The sequence below is a fragment of the Mustela nivalis genome (genome assembly GCF_964662115.1).
Source record: "Mustela nivalis genome assembly, chromosome: 2".
NCBI lineage: Eukaryota > Metazoa > Chordata > Mammalia > Carnivora > Mustelidae > Mustela > Mustela nivalis.
The window spans coordinates 102,060,579-102,074,423 of NC_139021.1; the positions used below are offsets into that span (position 1 = coordinate 102,060,579).

General features: G+C 39.7%; 1 protein-coding gene and 1 pseudogene across 9 annotated transcripts in view; one reads left to right on the forward strand and one right to left on the reverse strand.

Annotated features, from left to right (window-relative positions):
* The window catches only part of CHRM3 (cholinergic receptor muscarinic 3), a 509,004-nt gene that overhangs the window by 52,338 nt on the left and 442,821 nt on the right, over positions 1-13,845 (reverse strand). The gene's annotated exons all lie outside the window — the stretch shown is intronic.
* LOC309859166 (hsc70-interacting protein pseudogene) lies at positions 3,337-4,803 on the forward strand (annotated as a pseudogene). The gene has a single exon. The product of its transcript is annotated as a hsc70-interacting protein pseudogene (transcript).

The window sequence follows — 13,845 nt, forward strand, 5'->3', positions numbered from 1 at the left end:
ACTACAGTAGAAGTTTTGGCAGTCTGATTTCAGAACACACACTGAAGCAACGACACACTTACGCTCCTCTTGTTACTCCTTTCTGCTACTCTTTGACAAGTGACAATAAAAGCTCAGAGCCAGCTCCAGAGGGGGAAGTGTGGCGAAGGAAAAGGATGATCCAATATATATGAAGAGGGAACGCATTCATGTGTGTGATTATCTTTAATCACCACCTGCTTGTGCAATATTGTGAAAGCACAATGCCAGGCTGTGAGAGCTCTTGAAAACCGGTCAAGGATTTTTAACTGTTGGGGCTTCCCGTCTATCTAATAAATTGGCCAGTGTGCCATTCGGCCAATTAAATTGAAGTCATCTCGCTCTTTGGCAACCAAGAAGAGTTATGATGGACGCAGTATGAACCGCATAATATCTACCTGTTATTTATAGCCTTATATCCAGAAGGTAAGCCATTTTAATTAACATCTGTATCACATTCACATAACTGCCTATCTTCCTGAGGGACCACACTGATAATATCCCGAGCAAGTTCAGATCATGTTCTACCACATAAGACTTCAGAGAGAGAGCAGCAGTGGCGAGGCATGATTAGAGACCATGCGGAACTGAACAAGCCCTTTGTCAGCTGATACATTATTTTACCCCTCGGATCTGATGGTGCTGTCTCATCCCTAGGCTTACCCGGCTGCCTTCCAGGTCTGGCTATGGTCAGAGACAGAGTAAATAGAAGCACTTCAATTGACAGTCCGGTTTACTTAAAGTGAGCCTTTGGCATTGCTAAATAATTAGAATAATTTAAAAGTGATTTAAATAAATAAGATAATGACACATCCTAGTTCAGTTTCCTCACACCCAGGCTGTCACTTTAGAATCTTTTGGAATTATAAGATAAATTTTGGAAAGATGCTCTATTTCTATCTTGATTTTTATTATGCATGCACACACAGTTTTCTTGATTATTAAATATTTTTGACCATCGGAAGCAATAAATTTCACCTCCTAATTTTTGGGGAACACACCAATATTATGCCTATGTGTTGGGCTATCATCATGAATCAACTTGGGAAAGGCGCTTTGTGTTCATGTACTAAATAGGAAGGATTCTGGTTCCAAATGGAAATGTCAAAAACATTATTTTGGCTCTTTCTGTATAAGATGTGTGTTGAGACATGTTCATCTTCCTTATAAATACTGGGATCACTGACTTAAAGTTACGCATCTGTTTTTGGTTTTAGCAACTTCCTGTGTGTCCCACACTTGCCACTCACTCATCTCTACCCCTGCAGCTTCTATCTGAATCTTAAGTCCTTGAAACAGCCGCCTACAAAATCATCTGTTTTAAAAACACTCTTGAATGCTACTTTGTCTTCTGGAAGCTTTCCCCAGTCGAGCTCCCACCACCAAGAATATAAGTCCTCATTGGCCATCTCCACTTTTAATCAATGTGTTAAGAAGATTATGTATAGCGGAGGGCTTGCTTAAAATTTCCTACTGAGATGAGTCTATTCTCTTCATGAAATCTCATTCAAGTACGTGTCAACCCTTCCAAGGAGCCTTCACTTAGCACCCTAGCTAATGGCATCCCTTTCCTCCCTTTACCCCTCTCTCCCTCCCTCTCTTCTTCTATCCTTCCATTCTCCCATCCATAAATGTTTATCGAGTACCATCTATGTGTCAGACACTGTGTGAGGCACTCTATCAACCACCCCTGGCTTTCAGCATTTATAATATTCTGTGGCTATCACCCATCTTTTCTGGTAGGGGTTTCATACCATCTGCACAGCTTTAAGCACCTTGGTTCAAGGCCTCAAACTGATTCATGGCTGCATACACAAGTCAGTGTGCTGTAGGACAATTAGCCTCAGGGCCAAGGGAGCAGTGGATAAAGCCAAAAAAGAGAAGGGAGAATATTGGATCTTTGCAGAAGCCAGACTAACTAGATGACAATTGTGAATAGCTTATGATACTTAAGATACCTGAAATGATGCCTTATTGGAAATGGTTATATAAGAATGAGTTACACTGGGGCACCTGGGTGGCTCAGTGGGTTAAAGCCTCTGCCTTCGGCTCAGGTCATGATGCCAGGGTTCTGGGATCGAGCCCCACATCAGGCTCTCTGCTCAGTAGGGAGCTTGCTTCCCCCCTCCTCTGCCTCCCTTTCTCCTACTTGTGGCCTCTGTCAAATAAATAAATAAAATCTTAAAAAAAAAGAGAATTAGTTACATTGATAGGTCTGCTGAAATATTTAGGGGATCATGTTTGAATAAATATGATGGCATGTTGGGTGGACAGACGCAGATATGTACTACAGCAAGTAGGGTGACAGCATTGCTTACTGACTGTAGGAGGTGGGTTTAGAGATGCTCACTGTAAAATTCTTTGTGTTTTAGTATTGAAAAATGTTTCTATTCATTGTTGGAGAAAAGCTAGTTACGATGTAAAAAGAGTTGATCTCTTACTTCACCCACTGCTCAAACCACCCAGATGGTTTATCTGTCAATAAAGCCGATGCGTGCACGGGTGAGTGTTGGCTATGTGTTGTGAATCTGTAAAATGGTCCATTTGGTAGTAAACCTATTAATCTTGACTAGGTTCACAGGACGTATTGGTATATTCAGCTAATGTGCATTCATCTCATTCACAGTCTACCTTGTCTATGTATAGTGAAGGAAATGGAGGCAGTGCTTTGGAAATAGTAATTCTTCTGAAGCTTACATAAAGATGTTTGATGGAGAATGAGTTATGTGGTTTCTGAATGGGTTTCACAAGGAAGTGGCTCATCAAAACAGGTCAACTTCAAGCCTAAAAACCCCTCTGTAATTTTTTATTCAAGTGCTAAGAAATGTCTTGGGAACGTATGAGGACTCAGGAGCATTTTGGCCATTTCAAAGCCATTACTGAAAGGCAAGGATTTATCCCAGGGACACTCATTGTTTATGTTGAAGCAGGTGTTATTAAAGGGCCAGTGAGGTAGAATATGCTAGAGAGTGCCTGAAAACTTAATGCATCTGATCAATAAAATATATTTCAATTTGCAAAGTCAAGAGTGAAGGGCATTACCAGAAAGAACTGCATAATGAAGCTGTTCAATCTTTGTAGACTTTATGAATGAAGTGACATCTGAAACACAGGGAAAGAGGTACCTGACAAAAACTAGGAAATGGCTTTTACTCTTGAATTCGAGCAATGCAATTTATAAAATGGAGCAATTAACTTTAAAATGCCTTCCACTTACCTGGATTCTTTTGAGTCATGCCGCGTTACGCTTTAAAAGAGTGAAGGAAACATGCTAGAGCTTAAAGTAAATTTTCCACATAAAAATATTTCTGAAGCTTCTACACGATCACGCTGAGCTAGTACCCGCGCCTGGAATCGGGTCGCAACCCCAGCCGCGCCTGCCGCCTGCCACTGCCTCTGGACCATGGACCCCCGCAACGTGAGCGAGCTTCGGGCTTTCGTGAAAATGTGTAAGCAGGATCCGAGCGTTCTGCACACCGAGGAAATGCGTTTCCTGCGGGAGTGGGTGGAGAGCATGGGGGGTAAAATACCACCTGCCACTCATAAAACTAAATCAGAAGACAGTATCAAGGAAGAAAAACCAGATAGTAAGAAGGCGGAGGAAAACATAAAGACAGATGAACCATCAAGTGAGGAGAGTGATCTAGAAATTGACAATGAAGGTGTGATTGAACCAGATACCGATGCCCCTCAAGAAATGGGAGATGAAAATGCAGAGATAACCGAGGAAATGATGGATCAGGCAAATGATAAAAAAGTGGCTGCCATTGATGCCCTAAATGATGGTGAACTACAGAAAGCCATTGACTTGTTCACAGATGCCATCAAACTAAATCCTCGCTTGGCCATTCTGTATGCCAAGAGAGCCAGTGTCTTCATCAAATTACAGAAGCCAAATGCTGCCATTCGAGACTGTGACAGAGCTATTGAAATAAATCCTGATTCAGCTCAGCCTTATAAGTGGCGCGGGAAAGCACATAGACTTCTGGGCCATTGGGAAGAAGCAGCACATGATCTTGCCCTTGCTTGCAAACTGGATTATGATGAAGATGCTAGTGCGATGCTGAAAGAAGTTCAACCGAGGGCCCAAAAAATTGCTGAACATCGGAGAAAATACGAGCGAAAACGTGAAGAGCGAGAGATCAAAGAAAGAATAGAAAGGGTTAAGAAGGCTCGGGAAGAACACGAGAGAGCCCAGAGGGAGGAAGAAGCCAGACGACAATCAGGAGCTCAGTATGGCTCTTTCCCAGGTGGCTTTCCTGGGGGAATGCCGGGTAATTTTCCTGGAGGAATGCCTGGAATGGCAGGGGGGATGCCTGGAATGGCAGGAATGCCTGGGCTCAATGAAATTCTTAGTGATCCGGAAGTTCTTGCAGCCATGCAGGATCCGGAAGTTATGGTGGCCTTCCAGGATGTGGCCCAGAACCCAGCGAATATGTCAAAATATCAGAGCAACCCAAAGGTTATGAATCTCATCAGTAAATTGTCAGCCAAATTTGGAGGTCAAGCATAATGCCCTTCTGACAAATAAAGCCCTTGCTGAAGGAAAAGCAACTTCGATCACCTAATGGATGTCGCAATAATACAAACCAGTGTACCTCCGACCTTCTCATGAAGAAAGCTGGGGTGCTGTGAAGAGAATCCCTACCCCTCTGCTCCCCATGCAACTGAAACATTCTACAATGGTTTGCCATTAGGGTATTCATTCAGATAATGTTTTCCTACTAGGAACTACAAACTTTAAACACTTTTTAAACCTTAAAAATATTTAAAAACACATTAAAAGGGTGTGTTAGTCCCTAAAAAAAAAAAAAAAAAATTCTGAAGTCTCTAACAGCCTTAGTGATTTAGAAGAACAGACTGGTAAGACCTTTGGAATTATATTTCTTCCTTGGGAGTAATAATGGCAGAGGGCCCACGAATCATGCTGGATAGGATTCCTTAGGCATGAAAGATGAGGTGACAAACAGGTGGTTTGGAGAGTATTTAGTCTTTTTCATTACAAACCCAGGTGGCATGTGAGTCATGTTTTCTGTAAATCACCTCAGGCTAGATGGAGCCCATAAAAGTTGAGCATTTTGGCATTTGCATTTTGTTTTGTTTTTTAACATGCCCAGTAGAAGCTTTTACACATCGGGCAAAGAACAAATGTAAGCTTAAATGTCTATGAACTCAATAGATCTTGATAAATTCCCTCATTACAGGGACATGGCCACTATGGTAGAGGGTGTTGTTTAATGCTTTCAAACAACAGAGATGGTTTAATAAGAAACCAGAGGACTTTAACAGACAAGAAGAGTCTTCATAGAAAAGGATGATTTCTTTAGCTTCTTTACATTTGGACTGCTGGGTTCTAACTAAGAATTTTCCAGGTGCTCTCAACAAAGAGATTCAGACATAGAATAAAATGTGCTCTCCAGGATAACCAGGAAACGATCTACTTCAGCTTTCATAAACCACTGACTGTTCCGCTCACACGCTGCCTGCATTTCAAATGATCAATCAAGTGGTATTAAGGGCCTGTTGTGTGCTCAGTGCTATGGTGAAGCATAAGAGAAGTCAAAAGCACAAAGCATGGCCTTTCAAGAGCTTGTACTCTGGCTGGGAACAATTAGCGAGTGACAAAAGATCCAATATAAAGGCATACTAATGATGGCAGCATAGACTATAGAAATTAATTAGTGGCGAGACACAAAAATTACACAGAATTGACACAGCATTTGCTTTAAACTCTTCTAGCAGTTATCAATGTACTGCTAACCTCTGTTGAGTTAGATCTCTACAGCACTGGGAGGGTTGGAAGCTCATGGAAGAAAGAGATTCAGCTAGCTCAATTAAATTCAATATACTGATTAAATAACTTACAGAGAAAATGTCATTGTTGCCCTTGTCATGCTTGTCTCTTGAGGAGTATTGCTAGTTTTACATAAATGAAAGAAAAAGCAGAAATCACGGAATTTAATTTTCAAATCATCTTTGCAGGTCCGTCATTGTTTTGGTTCCAACTTTGATCTCAATTGGAAAGGAACAGCATGGGGATGATTTTAGATTTGCTAATTTACTCTTATGTAACTACGTTTCAAAATATTCACAACACACAGCTGGCTCTCCATGCATATCTGTCCTACACTCCTCCTAATAATTATTTGCAAATATGATAACCTTGTAAAATGACTTCTCAAGTTGCATAGGATGACCCAAAGTAACTTCCATTATAAAAGCCCTTTGAACTATATTTCACAATAGAGTTCACTTTTTCACTGCTCCTTATTTGAAAATGAAATAGAAAAAAAGCCCCCACAGAATCCAATGGCAAAATGGCCAGAGGATCTGAATAAGCATTTTCCCAAAGACATACAGATACAGCTCAATGTCACTCATCATCAGGGAGATGGAAATCAAGACCACAATAAAACGTCACCTCACACCTGAAAGAAACTGATAAGAGGTCACAAGGCTGGTGAGGATGTGGAGAAAAGGAATGCTTGTGCACTGTTGGTGGGAATTTAAATTGGTGCAGCCACTATGGAAAATTCTACGGCCTTAACATAATCAAAAATAGAAATACCGTATGATCCAGTAATTTTACTCCTGGGTATTTATTTGAAGGGAAGAAAAGCACAAGATATATACATCCAGCATTATGTTCACAGCATTACTTACAAGAGCCAAGACACAGGAGCCACCTAAGTGTCCACTGACCAACGAATGGATAAAAAAAGTGCAACGTATGATTTCACTTACATGTGGAATCTTAAAACAACAATAACAACAACAACAAAGACAAGCTCATAGATACAGAGAACAGACTGGTGATTGCCAGAGGTTGGGGGTGGGAGATAAGCAAAATGCGGGAAGGGAGTCAAAAGGTACAAACTTCCACTTACAAAATGAATAAGTCACAAGGATGTGACAAAAAGCATGGTGACTATAGTTGATGACACTGTATTGACATGTGAAAGCTCCTAAGAGCGTAGGTCTTGAAAGCTTTTGTCGTAAGGGGGTGCCTGTCCAGTTCAATCGGAGGGGTATGTGACTCTTGATCTCAGGGTGGTGAGTTCGAGCTCCACGTTGGGTGTAAAGATTACTTACATAATAATAAAAAAAACTTAAAGAAAAGTTCTCATCATAAGAAAGAAATCTGTAACCACATGTGGTGGTGGATGTTAACTAGACTTATGTGACAACCATTCTGTGATATATACAGATATTAAATCATTATGTTGTACACCTGAAACTAAAATAATGTTATATTTCAGTTATACCTCAATTTAAATAAGTAGTAATAAAACAAAAACAAAAACCCCAGTTTAAAAAATAATAAATAATTCCACTCTTTTCCCACATTCTTTCCTCATTCCTTCTGTATGTATATTGGTTCATATAACACAGTGTGAATGTTACAAAACACCTAAAAGCACAAAGCCTAAAAACACATTATAAATGAACTGTAGTTATTTATGCCTCGACACAATATTTATTCGTTATAAAAATCACGTTGAAAGTATTCTACTTCAATAAACTATTTGTAGCTCAAATATTTTAAATTGCTCTCTATCATAGATGGCATTGATATTTTAAAGATTTTATTTATTTGAGAGAGAGATAGAGAGAAACAGATTGCCTGCTGAGCAGAGAGCCCATTGCCAGGCTCGATCCCAAGACCCTGGGATAATGACCTGAGCCGAAGGGGAACCTTTAACCGATGGAGCCACCCAGATACTCCGTATTGATATTTTAAATGATTCTCTCTCTCTCTCTCTGGGTATGTCTACATACATATCTTTAGCTATATGTATATACTAGTCATTTTATTTTAAACACTTCTCCTGAAACCTCATTCTCTTCAAAAGTATATGAGTAATATTCTTAGCCTGTCTTCTACACTGTATTTTAATAACTCACATTTTATTCTCCAGCATTCCCTTAAATGCTGTCTACTTTATGCAATTTAGTGTTGAGAGAAAAAGAATAATTCAGATTGGGCTTAAGAACTCATACAACCTATACTGTGGATGAAAGCCTATGAAAAGAAATGGGATTCTGCTTCTTCCTATTTCCGACTGTTTGCTTCTCTGCAGTCCTTGCCCCCTACTGATAGTCCCTTGTCAGAACTGGGTATTCTGGGTAACATTTATTACTAGTTTACTGTAACTTTGTTAACGATTAGTATTCCTTCTTCCTCTTACCTCTTGTTTTCTCACTTGCACTTTCATAGGTAAAACGCATGGTGCTTTCCTGTCCTTGTCACTTTTTCTGCTCACAAGTTCCCTGGACATCCCCTGTGGCTCAGTACGGCATCCCCAGGGCTGAGAACCATAGTTTACAGTTTAAAATGCCTGATAAGTAACGGAGCCACCCAGTGCAGTATCATTCCATCCTTATCATCATCCTTGTCCCCGAGAAAAATTCTAGCACTGAGTTATTTTTCCTAATCATTTTGAAAAGAATGAATTTGATTATTATTTGTAACATGGATGGAGCAAAGTGAAAAAGCATGTGTTTTGTTCAGTGTAAAGTATATTTTGGGAAATACCATTTACATAACCTTTGGTGGGAATGATGACCATGAAGTTGAGTGGTTCAGCTATTCCCCTTAGTAATGCTATCGAGTGCAATATTTTTTTTAAATTTCCATTTAATTTCTTGAAAGTATGATTTATTTATTTGTGAGAGAGACTGAGCATGCAGGACTGGTGGGACGAGGGGGAGGAGCAGAAGGAGAGGGACAAGCAGACTCTATCTCCGTGATAAGCATGGAGACCAACATGGGGCTCAATCTGATGACCCCGAGATCATGATCTGAGCTGAAATGAAGTTAGATGCTCAACTGACTGAGTCACCCAGGCGCCCCACTTGAAAGTCCTTTTTGACATGTTAAGTTTCTTTTACTCATTTATTCCTTCACTGTTCATTTATTTTTATAGTGTTACTGAAACATAATTATCACACGGCACTGTGAAAGTTTAAGCTGTATGGCATAATGATCTGACTTACATAAACGGTGAAAAAAATAATGATCGCTGCTGTAAATTTAATTAATATCCATCATCTCCTGTAAATACAAAAAAAAAAAAAAACAACCAAAGAAGAAAAAACTTTTCTTCCTTGTGATGAGAAGTCAGGATCTATTTTCTTAATGACTTCCAAATATACCATACAGCCCCATTAGGGATTTCTTGAAAATATTTTATCTCATGATTGAAAATATTTACTCAATAATTCTGGAGTATAAGAAGAATTAATAAAAATATGGGTAACTGGAACATTTGAGATTGGCTGTTCATAATCCAAGAGTCTATGAGCCCCTTTTGATTTACACATTTCTGGAGAACTTACTGGCACTGTGGGTCTGAACGCTGAGACCTGGATTCCCGTCTTGGCTGCTAACTATGACTTTATGGTCTTTGTTTCAAATGAAAAACTCCTTCTCTGGAGGATATGACATTGCTTGTATCTGAAACTCTGCTCCAAAGAACATAGCCGAAGACTTGAAAAACATGCCTGTTGCTACACTTGCACAAGCGCACAGTCATTGCACGTGGGGAGGGACTTGAAGACTTTCAGGTGGCAGAAACTGGCAGAGCTGCAATGACTAGGCCAAGTTCCCATTACAGTGAAGGGCAATGTCAGATTCATTGCTCTTTCAAATTTGTGGAAGTCCCCCTTTCCTCCACCTCTCTTCTACCAAACAAGCGTAGGTGTAAAAAAATAAGTGCTTTCCAAAGTACCGGAGCATGGTTCCTTGGATTGGTGAGGAGAAAAAAACCCTTTACAAACCCTCGACAAATTCAGTGTTAATAAGAACAGAGCGAGGTAGCTGGGATTGAACTACAACTAGTATCTGATGCGTGATAGTAAAGATCAGAATGGGCACTAGTCGAACCTCAGCGTGCCTTACCAATCAGCCGGGAACCTGATTCAGTAACAGACTCTGCTCCAGGGGGCTTGGGTTGGGACTTGAAATCCCTCAGCTCTGACGATGAGCTCCCAAGTGATGCTGATGTTGCTGGTCACTTTGAGAAGTGGGTGTCTACCAGATGGTAAGAGAGCCATTTGGGAGAGAGGCTTTCATTTAGTAACTTTTATGTAGATTCCTCTCTGGAGCGAAGGAAGCAACGCCTTTCCTATGCTAGCTTTACTGGATAGAGCAAAGAGTCAGCAAGCAAGCAGATGGCAGCCATGCTTCCTTCAAACCGAGCTCCAGGCGACTGCTGAGAGCAGCACACGCTTCCTCCGTGTCCCCATTACCACGATCCCGGTTCCTGAGAAGGTGTCAGATTTTGCTATTTATTTCCTATTTGGAAAGGGCTGTGGGTGTTTAATACGTTTCAGAGAGGGTTTTTCATCGAACACAGTTAAAATCAAATTTGGATTCCTATGGATGTAAATGTCATTTGTTGGACGATTGCATTATCTGGAAAAGCTTTTTCTCAAAGTTGTTAAGAAGCAAGAGGCTTAAGCCTGCAGTCTACAGTGTTGCTTGCTCCAGTCACATCATATAGAAAAATAAAAACACTTTGTTTACATTTGCAATAGTTTAGTAAAGAGATGGTTCTTATTGAATAAAAAGGATGGAAATTATTTTTTTTCTTAAAATTTCCATATTTGAGTGATGAGAATCCTCCCTAAAACAGCTAGTTGTTTTTTAGTGAAGGGTTTAAAATCACTCGATTGTTTCCTTGAATTTTTTAATTTTTCATTTCTGAGATCAATGATCAGATTTGTTAGATAACCATTTCTTTTGAAAATGAACTGCAATTTTTTATTCATTCAGTTCATTTTATGTATTTTACTGGAAAGTATTAACAGTGAGTTTACCTTATCAATATGATTTTGCCTAAGCCAGCCTTTATTTTACTCACTTTTTTCCCAGAACGTTACTGTCCTTTGGGATACAGCCTCTGATTCTCAAGGTTCATAACAGATAGAAGAACATGACATGTGGGGCCCTTGGGTTGTTCAGTCAGTTAAGCATCTGCCTTCGTCTTAGGTCAGGGCCTCAGGGTCCTGTGACTGAGCCCCATGTCAGGCTCCCTGCTCAGCAGAGAGTCTGCTTCTCCCTCTGTGATCTCTCTGGCTCTCACTCTCTCAAATAAATAAAAATAAAAATCTTTAAAAAAATGTTGCATGTGTCATGGATAACCATAGTCTGGAAAACACAGGTGTGATTTTTCTTCTGCTTGATAAAAATATGTGGAATGCTAGAGTCACTTCATTTTTCTGTCTTGAGTCATTCTACTTTAACTCTTACTGGTGGGAACATACAGCAAACAACATTGTGAGAGGCTGGCATATCCTGTAATTCGAAACCTTTACTCCATCAATGGCTGGTTACAACAGATTTCCCACCAATCGATGGGAAAGTTTTGAAAAGATCATACATTTCTTAAGTACTTTTCCAGTAATTCAGCAACTTTATATTAGAAGTGTATGGCAAGTGTAAAAAAGGGATCACATCATTTCAGTAGGAAAATTAGGGCTCATGAGCCTGAGAAAACAAGTACATCTATTCCTAATATTAACAAGAAATGACATTCATTGGGGATGCACTAGCAGCTTTCCCTATATTCTCTTCTTTCTTTCTTCCTTTCTTTTTTTAAAGATTTTATTTATTTGACAGACAGAGATCACAAGTAGGCAGAGAGGCAGGCAAAAAGAGAAAAGGAAGCAGGCTCCCGGCTGAGCAGAGAGCCCAATGCGGGGCTCTATCCCAGGACCGTGGGATCATGACCTGAGCCGAAGGCAGAGGCTTTAACCCACTGAGCCACCCAGGTGCCCCTATTCACTTATTTCTTGGAAAAACTCTGTGAGACAAGTACTACTGTACTATCTTCATTTTTATAGACAAGGAATTTGAGAAAACACCAGATGACTCAAGTAAGTTACACAGCTAGCAAGACAACGAGCTTCATCGATCAAGTAAGAATCAACCTACTTCAAACACCTGTGCCTCACTACTTCAGAATACGGGGGAAATGGCAACATATTTTAACAGGACCTCTTTGCATTTTATTGCACAATAAATATCGGTATTTTATTTCTTGTAAATTTTATCGTCTCATGTGGCAGTTTTTCTAGTATTCAAAGAGATGAAGTCGACAATCCCGTTATGCAGTCGGGATTTTAGCTCTGTTTTAAGACTCAACCCCCAGGCGTTCAATGCACCTATAATAGGTACTGTCTGTAGATGGAAGAGTGTAGCTGTTGGTTTTATCTTCATGCTACAATGATACTTGAATCATCACCAGTAATAAAGACTCCGAGGACAGTAAAGTAAATATGCAAAATCAGAATGGTATTCAGCGTTTTCCTCCATTGATGTGTTGGCTTTGCTAAAAACAGCCCAGATTTTGCCTGAATTGTAAACTAAGCAAATATAACTAGAGGATACACAGGGAACAGATGTTGATTTTTAAAAGACCACTTATCCATCATCACTTTTTTATATAATCAGCTGAAACCAGCATTCAATCCCTTTTCTTAAAATTGTTGAAAGTTTATCTATGAAACTAAGCCTCAAAGATTGTATGGGGAAAATGGAATAATTTCTTTTGAAAACTCTATACTGCAATGATGATTTGGTGAAGTTATTTATAGAGGATCAAATTATTTTCAAATCTTATTGGACCAAGCATGTTCAGGATTGTATTCTTGGACATGCTGTGTAAACACCATGACACACAGGCACCATGATTAGATTAACGAGTCAAGGGGGCTTTCTACCTATTCTTGATAATAAACAAGAAAGTGTGGGCACCTGGGTGGCTCAGCGGGTTAAGCCTCTCCCTTTGGCTCAGGTTATGATCTCAGGGTCCTGGGATCGAGCCCTGCATTGGGCTCTCTGCTCAGCAGGGGGTCTGCTTCTCCCTCTCTCTCTGCCTGCCTCTCTGCCTACTTGTGATCTCTCTTTCTCTGTCAAATAAGTCAATAAAAAAATCTTAAAAAAAAAAAAGAAGTGTGCATTGTTCTGTTACATGCAAACATGGAATACTGAGAGTCCCTTACAGAAATAATGTCAAATATGTACAAATACTACTGAGCAGATGAATATCTCTTCCCAAGTTGGAGACATACAGCATAGGGGTTCAGAAACTAAGATCAAACCCAGCATCTGCTGCTTCCTAGATATGAATGTCAGGTTACTTAACTTCTCCATGTCTTAGTTTCCATTTGAAAAATAGCAATAAAATCTGAGGAAGGTAAAGGGACAGTGTTATAACAGACCACTTAACACAGTACCTAGCAGTCAGGAATTGTACTGGTTTTCTATAATTTTTGTGGAGGATTATTAACATCATATACAGTTGACCCTTGAACAACAAGGATTTGATCTTCATAGGTCCACTTACTCATGGGTTTATTTTTTTTAATAAAGAGACATACAGTGCTGTAGCTGTATTTTCATTTTCTTATGATTTTCTTCGTAACATTTTCTTTTCTTTAGCTTACTTTATTGTATGGATGTAGTGTATAATACATACAACATAAAAATATCTGTTAATTGACTGTGTTATCAGTAATGTTTCTGGTCAAGAGTAGGGTATTAGGACTTAGGTTTATGGAAAGTCAGAAGTTACATGGAGGTTTTAACAGTGCGGGGTCAGCGGCCCTAACTTCCATGTTTTCAAGGGTCAACTGCAGAATCATCCTCAGCAGCAGCGAAATAGTGATAAGTAAATTATACTGTAATTTGCTATGGGTTGGAACCCAGCACCAATAGTGACTGAGCAAACCAAGATAATTTTGAGGTCAAACTATTCCCAGACTAATTCTGAATAGCAGAAAAGATTGATCACAACTCTCCCTCCTTTTAAAAGCATTAAC